We start from the raw sequence: 13348 nt of genomic DNA, 5'->3' as shown, positions 1-13348 counted from the left end.
CATTTACATTCAAGTTAATTATTGATAAGTAAGGACTTACTTCTGGCATTTAATTCTTTTCTGGCTATTTTGTAGATTCTTGTTTCTCTCTTCCTCTCTTGCTGTCTTCCTTTGTGGTTTGACGATTTTCTGTAGTAGTATATTTTTATTCCTTTCTTTCCATCTTTTGTGTATCTATAATAGGTTCTTGCTTTGTGATTACCATGAAACTTACATAAAACTTTTTTTATTTACTCAAAGCAGGCTATTTTAAGCCTATACCAACTTAACTTTGATTGCATAAAAACTACATTGTTACTCCCCTTTCACCATTTTATGTTTCTGATGCCACACTTTAAGTCATTGTAGAAAGTGTATTCCTTATTAAATTATTGTAGTTATAGTTGCTTTTAATAGATTTGTCTTTTCACCTCCATACTGGAGATATAATTGATTGGTAGAGAATAATGATAGTACTAGAATATTCTAAGTTTTGCTATGTGCTTACTTTTGGCAGTGATTTTTATACTCTTATATTACTAATTAGCATCCTTTTCTTTCAACTTAAAAAGCTACCTATAGCATTTCTTCTAAGACAGATCTAGTGGTGATGAACTCCCTCAGCTTTTGTTTGTCTTGGAAAGTATTTCACTTTTATTTTTGAATGGCAGTTTTTCCAGGTAAAGTACATTTGGTTGTCAGTTTTTTTTTTTCTTTTTCTTTCAGCACTTTAAATAAATCATCCCAATCTCTCCTGGCCTGCCAGATTTCTGTTGAGAAATCTGCTGATAGCCATATTGAGTCTCCCTTGTATGTAGTATGCTTCTTTCCTCTTGCTCCTTTGAATTATTTGTCTTTAATATTTGTTAATTTCATAATCATTCATACTGGTAAACTCTTCTTTGTGTTGAATTTGATTGGAGACCTCCAAGCTTTGTGTACCTGAATGTATCTTTTCTTAGATTTAAGAAGGTTTCAACCATTGTTTCTTTAAATAAATTTTCTATTCTTTTCTTTTTGTCTTCTGCTTCTATAATTCCTAGTATGTGAAAATTGGCTCTCTTTATATTGTTCTATAGATCTCATAGGCTTTCTTCATTCTTTCTTTTTCCTTTGAATGATTTCAAATGATCTGTCTTCACTAATCCTTTTTCTACTTGATCTAGTCTCCTGTTGAAGCTTGCTGTTGCATTTTTTTTTTAAGTTTAGTCATTGTATTTTTCAGTCTCAAAACTTTTATTTTGTAATTTTTTCAATCTCTGTTTAGCTTTTTATTTTTTCTTGTATTGTTTTTCTGACTACATTACTTTTTAAATCTATATTCTCTTATAATTTTCTAAGCTTCTTTAGAATAATTATTTTGAATTATTTGTCAGGCAATTTGTGTATTCCCAAATCTTTAGAATCAGTTACTAAAAGTTTATCATGTTTTTTGGTGGTATCATGTTTTCCTGATTCTTCATGATCCTTGTATTTTTATGCAAATGTCTGTGAATATGAAGAAGCAGTTGCCTCTTCCAGACTTTATGGACTGACTCTGGTTAGGAAAGACCTTCACCTGAGAAGTAGTGGAGGAGAGGCATACTGGGGAATGCTGTGGTACTGTTTCTACTTGTGTGAGGCACCAAGTATGGGTGTGCACAGTGGCTCCAGTTCCAGGGGTGGGGCGCTGAGTTTTGTCAGCTTCAGCAACTAGGGTCTCTGACGTTGGTACCTGCATGGACCTTGGTCGCAGGAGCTGTGGGAGGGCTGCAGAGGTTGGGAGGTCTGTTAGGGGGGTTATCAGTTGTGTTTCTTTGTCTAGTGATAGGGGTCAGGTCTAGTTGCAGTGGAGGCCAGAGCCAGTTGTGTGCACATGCTTCACTCCAGAAGTCATCTGTAGGCACATCCATGGCAGCAGAAGCCAGCTATAGGCTTGCACATGGTGATGAAGACTGAGGGCAAAGGCCGGGTTGGGCCTGACTATGGGTGCAAATATGACAATGGGGGTTGTCAGCTTGCACGTACACCATTACAGAGGCCATCTGGGCTGACGACAGGGGTTAGGCTGTTTGTATGTGTATGGGCAGCTCCACGGTCAAACTAAAAGTGTGTGTGCATGTGCAGCTGTGGGAGACAGGGCTGGAAGCATACAGTAGCCTTTTTGGAGATTCTCTTAGGTTCTGCAATCTATGTTTATGTCTTTTGTTAAATTTGGGAGGTTCTTAGCTTTTATTGATATTTTTTTCAGTCCTCACCTTTATCTTCTTCTTACTCGATACTATTGACACAATCTCAAATATCAGTGATAATGACACATTATCTAGCATCTTTTTAAGCCTCCGTATATACCACACGGTTAACTGGAAAATGCCTTGAGGGAAACATGTACTAAGAATTCATGGATCGCCTTAATGTGTTTTTATTATCTCTAGACTGTTACCCCTCAAGTTTTAGCTTTTTATGTTTCTCTGAGGCCTGAACATAGCTGTTTATATTTTTATGCCTCCCTCATAGTGCTTCTTGGTTGGTGTGACATTAGCTACTCTAACAAGAAGAAGCCACTTCAAATGGATTAAGAAAATAATGGGCCGGGCGCGGTGGCTCAAGCCTGTAATCCCAGCACTTTGGGAGGCCGAGATGGGCGGATCACGAGGTCAGGAGATCGAGACCATCCTGGCTAACACGGTGAAACCCCATCTCTACTAAAAAAAATACAAAAAACTAGCCAGGCGAGGTGGCGGGCGCCTGTAGTCCCAGCTACTCGGGAAGCTGAGGCAGGAGAATGGCGTGAACCCGGGAGGCAGAGCTTGCAGTGAGCTGAGATCCGGCCACTGCACTCCAGCCTGGGTGACAGAGCGAGACTCCGTCTCAAAAAAAGAAAAAAAAGAAAAAGAAAAATAATGTTCTGGGAACTTCTAAAAATCCTTTGTTTAGGTGTTTGGCTTCCTCTTGTTAGAGTAGCTTAAAAAGCTGGTGGCAAAAAGATTAAATGAAGCAACCATTTTATTTACCATGAAAGATACATAGGACAGGGGGATATGTTTTACTCATTCCTGTATCACAAACATAATTTTTGTCTCATAGATTGTGGCTTAATGAATATTTGTGGCATCAATGCATGAATAAATGAGAAAACCGGCAAGTATTTTCATTTACTAAGTAGCCTGAGGGAAGTCAGGCTGAGAGTTGTTAATGGAATAATATGTATCCTAAAATTTTCATGAATTCTAAATTAGTTAACTGCTAAATATTTTGTAATGGAAAATGATGTAATTAAATGAGCTCTAGACTGGGAGCCAGATATCTCAGATTTTTTTCTCTGTAACCTTAGAAAGATTACTTTACCTTTTTTGAAGGAAGGTATTGGACAGCAAAACCTCAAAACTCTAACTTTGTATTATATTATGGGTTTTATCACAGCAATAAGAAGGAAATTACCATTACTGAAATGCCATGGTGACAATAGGTATATAAATACAAGGGTAGGGACTTTTTATTCTTTTTGTTCATTCTCAAGGATGATGTAGGGTGAGGTGAGTAGTGACTATAAGGCATACCTGTCATATAGAGACAGACATTTTATATACGCAGTTTTAACCCAGTAACTACGCTGAATATCCACAGTGTGCTCTAGTTGGCAGGAAATATATAGTATTAATGGTTAAGGATTGAAGAACTCAGTTTTAAGGGAAAAAAAATGAAGAAAAGGGGAATATTGCATTTTAACAATATTTTATTTACCTTTGGGCTATTTGCTTTACCTGGAGACTGAAAGAAAGATACATACCTAGGACTGGAGGTAGAACTGAGAATAACATGTCCCAGGGCACCTGGTGGGAATGATATTTAACATTGGTAGGGAGGAAGAGTCAAAGTTATGCTTTACTAGTTTCTAAATTTTAGCAATAAGTGGGTGCATTAGTGGAGCATGTGTTTGGCTCCAAGCTAAGCTTTTTTTCTTAATAATTACAACAGCAGTTCCGGATGCACTAACATATAAACCACTCTTGTTCCAGCCTGAAACATAAATAGGGCCAAAGTACCTCTAAACTAGTGGGACGTATTCTTTCAACATGGTGGACCCTTTCTTAACTCTTCTACATGCCTAGTTATGTGCTGCTTCTGAGACAACCAAGACATGGTTCTATCGCTTTGGCCCAAAGTATATCATCAATTTGAAATGAAATTGAGTTTCTGTCATGCTGCTCTATCTGTGAGGATTAGATAGTTTAAAACATAAAAATCAATGTGCTGTAACTGAAGTTAGGAAAATATGACACCATCAGCAGTAAGACACAAAGATAGGATTTAGTAAATACCTGCCTGTCCTGGACTTCTCCAGGGAATGACAGAGCCTAAACTTTGGCAAATATACTAGGAATTTTAATAGAATCACCTTTGCTGAAGTTATGTTTTATCAAGCAGATATAGTCTGCATCTTGGGGTTTGGTGCTGGGCATGTATTAGAAAATTCTTGACTGCCTAAGACATTTTATTCAACAGGTTAAGTCAGCTTAGTACAAAAGTCTTCTTTTTTATTTTATTCTTGTCCTGGGCCTGGTCGTTTAATTCCTTTAAGCAGCAGCATTGGAGAATAAAGTGTCAAGCATTTCATTTTTCTGTTCATTTGTGAGTGCTAGCAAAAATAATCAATATGAAACAAAATATGGTTTACTATTTTTTTAGATAAAGAAAAGAAAATTAAGTTTTTCTTTAATGAACACAAATAAACAAAGCTGCATTAAAAATAGTAAAACTTTTCTGTGCCTTCTAATCATCCTGTATCCAGGGCCCCAGTATTTGCAAATTTGATATTATTGCTTTTCTAGGTGCTCACAAAATTGGTATTTACTTATTCAAATTTGCAACCTTTGAACTGCTTAAGTTGACAATTTATTTTCTTATATTAATCCTTAAGACAAAGAAAATTATCTCTGCTTTGTGTTATTTTCTTACATAGACTTACCCACTTAAAAAAAAAAAAAAAAGAAAAAACAAAGTAAGAAAAACGAAAAGAAAGCAAAAAACTGATATTCTCACTGTGCCAAGCCTAGTTAGAGATTTATTTTTTCTTAAACTTCTGAACCTTGGTTTAAACTATTACAAGCCCAATCCTATATTTTTTTAATCTATTCCTGTGTAATAAACTATCCCAAAGCTTAGAACTTAAACAATGAATGTTTATTAGCTCACTTTCTGTGGGCCAGGAATCTGAGCATAGCTTAGCTGGGCACCTTCCGAAGCTCAGTGTCTCTTGGAAGGCTGTAATCCAGGTGTTGGCCAGGCTGCAGTCATCTCATGGCTCAACTGAGAGCAGATCTGCTTCAAGTTCACTTCTGTAGCTATTAGCAGGATTTAGGGACTCACTGACTATTGTCTGCAAGTGTAAGTTTCTTGCTGTGTGGGCCTTCTCACAGTAAAAAGGTAACTTTTCCTAGAGCAAGGTTTTTGAAAAAGAGAGAGAAGCAAGAGTGGGCATCTCCAGGGTCGAAACCACAGTAGTTCTGCAGCCTAATCTTGGAAGTGATATACCATCACATCTGCCATATTCTATTAAATAGAAGCAAACCAATAAGTCCCGCCCACACTTAAGGGGAAGGTATAACATGAGAGTATGAGTACCAGAAGGTGGGGATTGGCGAGGCCCATGTTAGATACTGCTTGTCACAATTACCCTCCACCAAAATCACTCACCTTTCTATCCATGGCCTTTACAAATGCTACAATGCTCATCTTGGACTTCTCTCTCTTTGAAGCCTTATTCAGCTTTATGGAGTATTATTTTTATCTCCTCGGAGTGCTAATAGAACACATGGTTAGTATTTATCTAGATATTAAGCATGTATTAGTGGAATTTCAGATATTCTCTCAGATATCGCTGCCTCATCATCTCAGAGTATACATTCCTGGTGAGGAGACCATATCTCAAGTTCATCTTGGCTCACTCTACCTCAATGTTTGGATCAATGCTTCTCACTTAGCTGACATTCAGTGAGTACCTGTTTCTGTGGCTAAGTCCTTTAAAAAAATGCCACAGGTACTTGAGAAGAATGCTGAACTGGAATTGAACCATTTCTAAAGTGTTACTAACGTAGCACTCTGGAACTCTTCCAATAAATCCATAGAGCAGTGAGTACCCATCTCAGTACAATGAACACCATCTATGCTAGAGGAGCCAGCAATTTTAAAGAAGATATCCGAGTTTCTCAGAAACCGCTCTGTAATATCTGTCACTTAAAATTCTGGTCACTTTAACAGTTATAAGTTCTGGCAAAACAGTACAAAGGAGATGTAGAAGATGTATTCTCTCTCAAAAAGAGGCTCTGACCTAAATTCAGACCATCCTGGCTGTAAGCTTGTGAGCTTCCAAACACTTAGAGGCATTCAAGGCTTAGAGCATTAGCTCTTGAAAGTGGGGGTGTTCACACAAGTCAAAAATGTAAACCACTAAAGTGGTTTCTTCTGGAAGATTCTGATCTTTCCATGTCTGTACTTTGTAGCATCAAATGGCTTTGGGGTCCTGAAATTAATATCCATTCTCTATAGATAGCCACCTCTCTCCAGATCCTTTTGTTTCCTTTTGTGCTGAATGTACTGCTTTTTCATCCAAATAAACTTGTTCAGAATTTTGAATTTGGACTGTTTGAAAAACAGTAAGGTTTTGGAGTTAACTGGAAGGAAAGAGGTGATCCAAGAGGGCCTCTACCTCACCTACACACACTTATACACATACACTTATAGCACACTTTGTTGGCATTTGAGAAAATGACATTTGTCATATTCTCCTACAAAAATCTTTGACTTAGCAACTGGAGTAAAGAAAGCAATATTAATTCACTTTTAGACTATGGGAAACCCAGAGGGGTGAGAGAGTGGGGAAGACATAGGGGATGAGAAATTACTTAATAGGTATAATCTACACTATTCAGGTAATGGTTTCACTAAAAACTCAGACTTCACCACTACGCAATATATCCATGTAACAAAACTGCATGTCTACCCCCTTAAATTTACATTAAAAAACAGAAAAAATCGAACTATCACATGTACTCAAATATATACAATTATTATGGAGCAATAAAAAATAATTAAATAAAAAGAGTGGGTTAAAAGGGAACATGCCTTAGGATAGGCTCATTCCTAGTGAATAGTATAGAATGATATTTCTCCAAAAGGTCTGTGGGAATAGGAATAATGGGAAGCGAGAAGATCTCCTTGACATCTAGGTCTGACAGACTCCAAGACAAAGTGTAATTAATCATGTGTAGAATATTGTTTAAACTTCAGTCAAATGGTTGCTTTCCTCTAATATCTTGGGTGGTCCGCTTCACTTCAGGTGAAGAAGAGTTTTTTTTTCTATGCTAGGAGGCAGAAGGACCAGGACTCCTAGGTTACAAAGTGCTTCAAAAAAATTTCTGCCACTAGGTATGATTAAACTAAGAGGGCTAACAAATTTAAAAATATGAGCAATAGTAAAATCATTTTCAACTACACACTTGACTAAGTAATACTCTACATGACAATGTAGAAAGACAATATTTGTCATAGAAAATAGATCATTATACTTTGTTTCTGTAAAGCATTTCTGTTTTTCAAATTGCCTTCATGTATGTATCTCATTTTACCCATGACATTTTGTTGTTGAAAGAATAAATGGAAAAAAACTCATGTTTATTTATATAATAATGAATGTATGTATCTCAAGCAGAGTTCATTTTAAGTAATATGGAGAAATATATACAAATAAAGAAAAGCCTAACACTGGAGTACCAAGAATAATTGAGTATGCTCTGTAGGGAAGATGAGTTAAAATATACAGAGCAAAACCTGCTGCTTTTTTTTTTTTTTTTTTTTTTTTTTTTTTTTTTTTGAGACAGAGTCTCGCTCTGTCACCCAAACTGGAGTGCAGTGGCCGGATCTCAGCTCACTGCAAGCTCCGCCTTTCGGGTTTACGCCATTCTCCTGCCTCAGCCTCCCGGGTAGCTGGGACTACAGGCGCCCGCCACCTCGCCCGGCTAGTTTTTTGTAGTTTTTAGTAGAGACGGGGTTTCACCGGGTTAGCCAGGATGGTCTCGATCTCCTGACCTTGTGATCCACCCACCTGCTGCTTTTTATAAAAAAAAAAAAAAACTAATCTTCCTGCCTCCAGTTTCTTACCATTGTAATAATTTCAGTACACTAAACTGCACCTGCAGGGTAGGCCTCAGTTTCCCACCACTCATCTTCTATTTACCCAGTTCCCTCTACCTTCTCCATTTTTTGCTGGATCTAAAAACTTTCAAGATCCAGCTCAAATACCTTTTCCATAAAGTTCTTAACCACCTTACTAGTTGAAAGCAATGACTTCCTTGTATTTCCAAAGCATTTTATTTCTATTTGTCTCATGATATTTATCATTTATTCTGTACTAGAAATGCATTATATATGTATATATGCATATGTATATCGGTATCATATATATGTGCATACATTTATATTCCTCTAGTATATTCTGCTACGTAATCTTCTCGGAAGGGTCTTCTTTTTCCTCTGTAATGTATGCAATCATGCAGTAGACTTTTAAGAAGGATTTTCAGGTTAGAATGTTCAAGCATACAGATGATACAAATGATAGTGCCTTATAATTTTTTTAAGTTATATTTTCTTAGAATTACCAGATCACATATTGTCAAAACATAATATCCTCAAATTTATAGAGTGTTAGGGTTTGGAGATCAAGCTCTCTTATTTCCCAAATGTAGAACCTCGAGTCTTGAAAGGAGAGGTCATTGGCTTAGGGTCACAAAGCTAGTTGGTAAAAACCCCAGGGTAGAATTCTGGGATGCTGACGCTGAAGTCAGTGCTATCACATCAGCCTGCACTGCCTCTCTCAGGAGTTGAGATGGATCTCAGGTGACTCTTCCAACAGACTCTGTTAAATTATATTCATGTATTACTTACCTTTTTCATTTTTATTCAGTTCTTTGACAGAGTCACAGTTGATGCAAGAAAAGGCTTTGTAGCAAAATTGTAGTATTGATACTCGCCACTACTAAAAGCTACAGACGGTAATATCTATTACTGGAGAAATTAATCAAATGGGAATGGATGATGTGCTGAAGAGATTTGCACCTTAATCCATGGATTAACTTTTGTTATGTTTATGTCGGTGATTTGAAACAAGTCTAAAATCTATGAAATCTCTTTTTAAATTGTTGCACACTAGAGTAAAAGGGGTTACACAGGATCTGAAGTACAACAAATGGATATATTTATTGATCAGATTTTTTTGCTTTGATAATGTTGCAAGGGATGAATTGGATGTCACAAAATTTATTGCCTTATGCAGAGGAAGACTTAACCAAATTATGCAATATTGACTATAGTAATTGGGTTATAAGAACCCCCAGATACCTAAATCCATTGCAGAATTGCCCAATGTGCCCAAGTACTGAAAACTCTTAAATGGATGTACATCTGCTCAGAACCAAAACATATTGTTGCTAAGTATCTTTCAAACTTTTATTTTTATAATTTAATAAGTCTTTTACACTACATTACATAATTGGGGGATGGCAGGAGAACATTGAACAGAGATGGCAAAAACACATTGAAAGAATATGAAATAACTGAATTATCAAGACTGCCTTCTTGAGAGCCTTCAAAGTGTGACATATGTATAAGCCAACATTGTCTTTTGAGAGAAAGATATACACACTTTACTCCATATCTTCTTTACTGATCTTTTGTGATTTCGTTTCACAAACTCAGTGTCTTCCTTTTTATTATCTTTTCTACAAGGAATCAGCTAACTTCTGCAGTTGGCAGTGATTCTTTAGCTAACTCTCTCCAGATTTCATTAATAATATGGATTTCTTTACCCTAGTAGAGGTCACTAACTATTCCTGGGTCCACCTTTTACTTGGAAAACACCAAGACCTTTTACCCTTTATATGCTGTGTTTACCCTTTTTGGGCTTTTCTTCATAGAATCTGTGTCCAGGTTTTTGACATTCTTTGGCGCTATTCCTAAATCTCTGGCTAGGTTGGTGTTTTACAGAATATAAAATATTCGGAATACTTCATTCATCATTGTACCACAATGCAGAGAATTTCTAGAAATTAAATTGTCTATGGAAATATGACTACAGGGTCTCAAAATTTTCAAAAGTTCCAACCATTCTGGAGGAGTCACTAACCTCAAATGCAGAGATCATGTTGTCTTATTAAAGCAATAGAGGATTCAGGCTGGGCGTGGTGGTTCATGCCTGCAATCCCAGCACTTTGGGAGGCCAAGGAGGGCAGATCACTTGAGCTCAGGAGTTTGAGATCAGCCTGGGCAACACAGCGAAATCCTGTCTACCAAAAATACAAAAAGTTAGCCGGGTGTGGTGGCTCGCACCTGTGGTCCCAGCTACTTGAGAGGCTGAGGTTGGAGAGTTACTTTAGTCCCAAGAAGCAGAGGTTACAATGAGCCAAGATTGCGCCACTGCACTCCAGCCTGGGTGACAGAGTGAGACTCCTTCTCGAACAAAAAAAAATAAAGAGAGAGAGAGGATTCACATCTCGATAAATGTTGTTAGCCAAGTGTACAAACTTCCTTAAGATAAAATTATGCATTTCTCTGCTTTAGTATTTGAAATAGGATTCAGTTGAATTTGGCTCTGGAATGAAAATGTCACATTGGCATTTTCACTACGAGTAACCTTTTATTGCCTTATTCCCCCTGTATTGTTCATAGGTTTACCTCCTTAGAATAGCTAATTTAGCTAACCCTCTCAGTGTGATAGGGTGGCAGATTTCCTGAACCTGTGAAAAAGAATAAGATCTGAGTGATTCAGAGTGGCTTAAACCTGGGTCCCTACATAACCTTAGCAACATGGAGACTGTGCTTTCAAGGCAGTGTGCTCTTTAAGGAATAAGTTCCAGTATAACTTATTTTGTTGTGAATTTTATATTAAACTAATTATGAAGTTTATGAATAGACATAATCATTTGCTCTTTATTATGATGAATGCAGAACGATGGCTAGAATTTTGCTAATTGGAGACTTGGTAAGAAAGATGATACAAGAGGTTGGGAAAACAAGTTATGCGGAGTTGGAACTGATATGGCATATACAAGAAACTGGGAGGAGAGTGCACTTTACAAGCAACATTCTTCTAAAAAATTTTTTTGTCTAGTTTATTCTTGATTTTGCACAAGACTTCTTGTCTGTACAATAAAGCCTAATAAATAATTAATTTTAAAACCCTCTGGATTTTATAAATCAAATGTTTTGCTTAATTCATTAAAACTGTGCCTTTTTATTATGGAAAAGTTTCAACAAACACAAAAATACAATAATTTATTAATCCCTTAAGTCCTCATTGTACTGATTGAGCAATCATTAGCTCGTGGTAAACCTTGTTTTTTCTCTCACCCATTCCCTACCATCTCATATTCCGAAGCAAATCATAGATATTGTATCTTTATATCAGTAAATGTTTCAGTATGGATCTCTAAAGATAAAAGCTTTTTTAATCATCAAAAGAAGGAAATTATCACAATTAAATATTTTAAATAACCCCTTAATAAAATAAAATGTCTAATCAATGTTTCAATTGTCACATGCCACTGACATAAATTTATTTTTGTTTTAGAGTTTGTTTGAATCCATGTGCAAATAAAGCTACAAAATGCTATTGAAAAAATGTCTCTTAAGACTTAGAAAAATTATGTATTTTATTTTGAGGTAATTGGTAGCTACATGCGGTTTTAAAGAAACAATTCAGATCCTGTGTATCCTTTATCCAGTTTCTTCCACTAATAATAACTTACAAAGCTATAGTATAATATCACAGCCAGAATATTGACACTAATACAATCAAGATACAGAACATTTCCATCACCACCCTATCCCACTTGTACTTTTATAGCCACACCCACTTACCCTCTCACATCCAACTCCTAATTAACCCTGACAACTACAAATCTGTCCTACATTTATATAGTTTTGTCATTTCAAGAATGCACACTATAAAAATTGAATCACACAGTGAGTAAGCTTTTGGGATTGGCTCTTTTGTTTACTCAGCGAAATTTTTTGGAGATTCATCCAAGATGTTGACTGTATCAATAGTTCATTCATTTCTATTATTTTGTAGGATGTATTCCAAAATGTGGATGTAAAAGAGTTTGTTTATTCATTCACCTATTGAAGGACATTTGAGTTATTTCCAGTTTTTGGCTATTATGAATAAAACTACTATAAATATTTATAAATACAGATTTTTGTGTGATCATAAGTTTTCATTTTTCTGGGACAAATGCCCAGGATTGCATTTTCTGGGTCATATAGTAGTTGCATGTTTTGTTTTTTGAGAAACTGTCAAACTATTTTCCAGAGTAGCTGTACCATTTTACATTCCTACCAGCAGATGGGTCCAATTTCTTCACATCCTCACCAGCATTTGGTATTTTCACTATTTTCATTTTAGCTATTCTGATAGCCATGTAGTGATATCTCATGGTGGTCTCAATTTGCACTTTCCTAATGGCTATACTGATGTTCCTGTGCTTATGTACCATCCGTATATACTTTCCAGAAAAATGTATGTACATCTTTTATCCTTTTCCTTATTGTATATTTTTTAAACTATTGAATTTTGAGACATTTTATATGTTTGAAATACTAGTCTTTTGTTGGCTATGTCATTCACAATTGTTTTTTCAACTTTTTAGTTTTTTTTTTTCATCTTTACATCTTTTTAAAAACAAACATTTTGAATCTTCATGAAATGTAATTTATCAAGCTTCCCCTTGATGGATCATACATTTGTTGTCAAGTCTAAGAAATTTATGCATGGTCCTCAGTCCTCAGTATTTTCATATATATATGTGTATATATGTGTGTGTATATATATATAGTTTTATAGTTTCTATTTTACCTTTTAGTCTCTGATCAATTTTTTGTTAATTTTTGTATAAGGAGTGAGTGGTGGGCCAAAGTTAACATTGTTTGTTCTGTTTATTATGACTTTATTGTTTTTGTCTAAGATATATTTATTTTTTGAACCTTTAATGTTCTAAAATAATTTCATTGAAGTGTCTTCTTTCATGGTATATTTATTGAGATATAATTCACACACTATAAAATTCACCCTTTTAAAGTGAACAATGCAGTAGCTTTTAGTAAACTGATAAAAATGTTCTACCATGACCACTATTAATTCCAGAAAATTTTCATCATTCCAGAAAAAGCCACACTGTCCCTTTTAGTAGTCATTTCTATTCATGCTTCCTCCCAGCCTCTGGAAATAACTAACTTTCTTTAAGTCTCTACTTATTTGCCTATTTTAGATACTTCATATTAATAGATCCATAAAAGGTATGACCTTTTGTGTCTGACCCCTTACAATTAGCATAAT

The sequence above is a fragment of the Macaca mulatta genome, chromosome X, assembly GCF_049350105.2.
Source record: "Macaca mulatta isolate MMU2019108-1 chromosome X, T2T-MMU8v2.0, whole genome shotgun sequence".
In the NCBI taxonomy this organism is placed as follows: Eukaryota; Metazoa; Chordata; class Mammalia; order Primates; family Cercopithecidae; genus Macaca; species Macaca mulatta.
The sequence above is the reverse complement of the archived record's forward strand: the minus strand, read 5'-3'. Positions refer to the sequence as shown.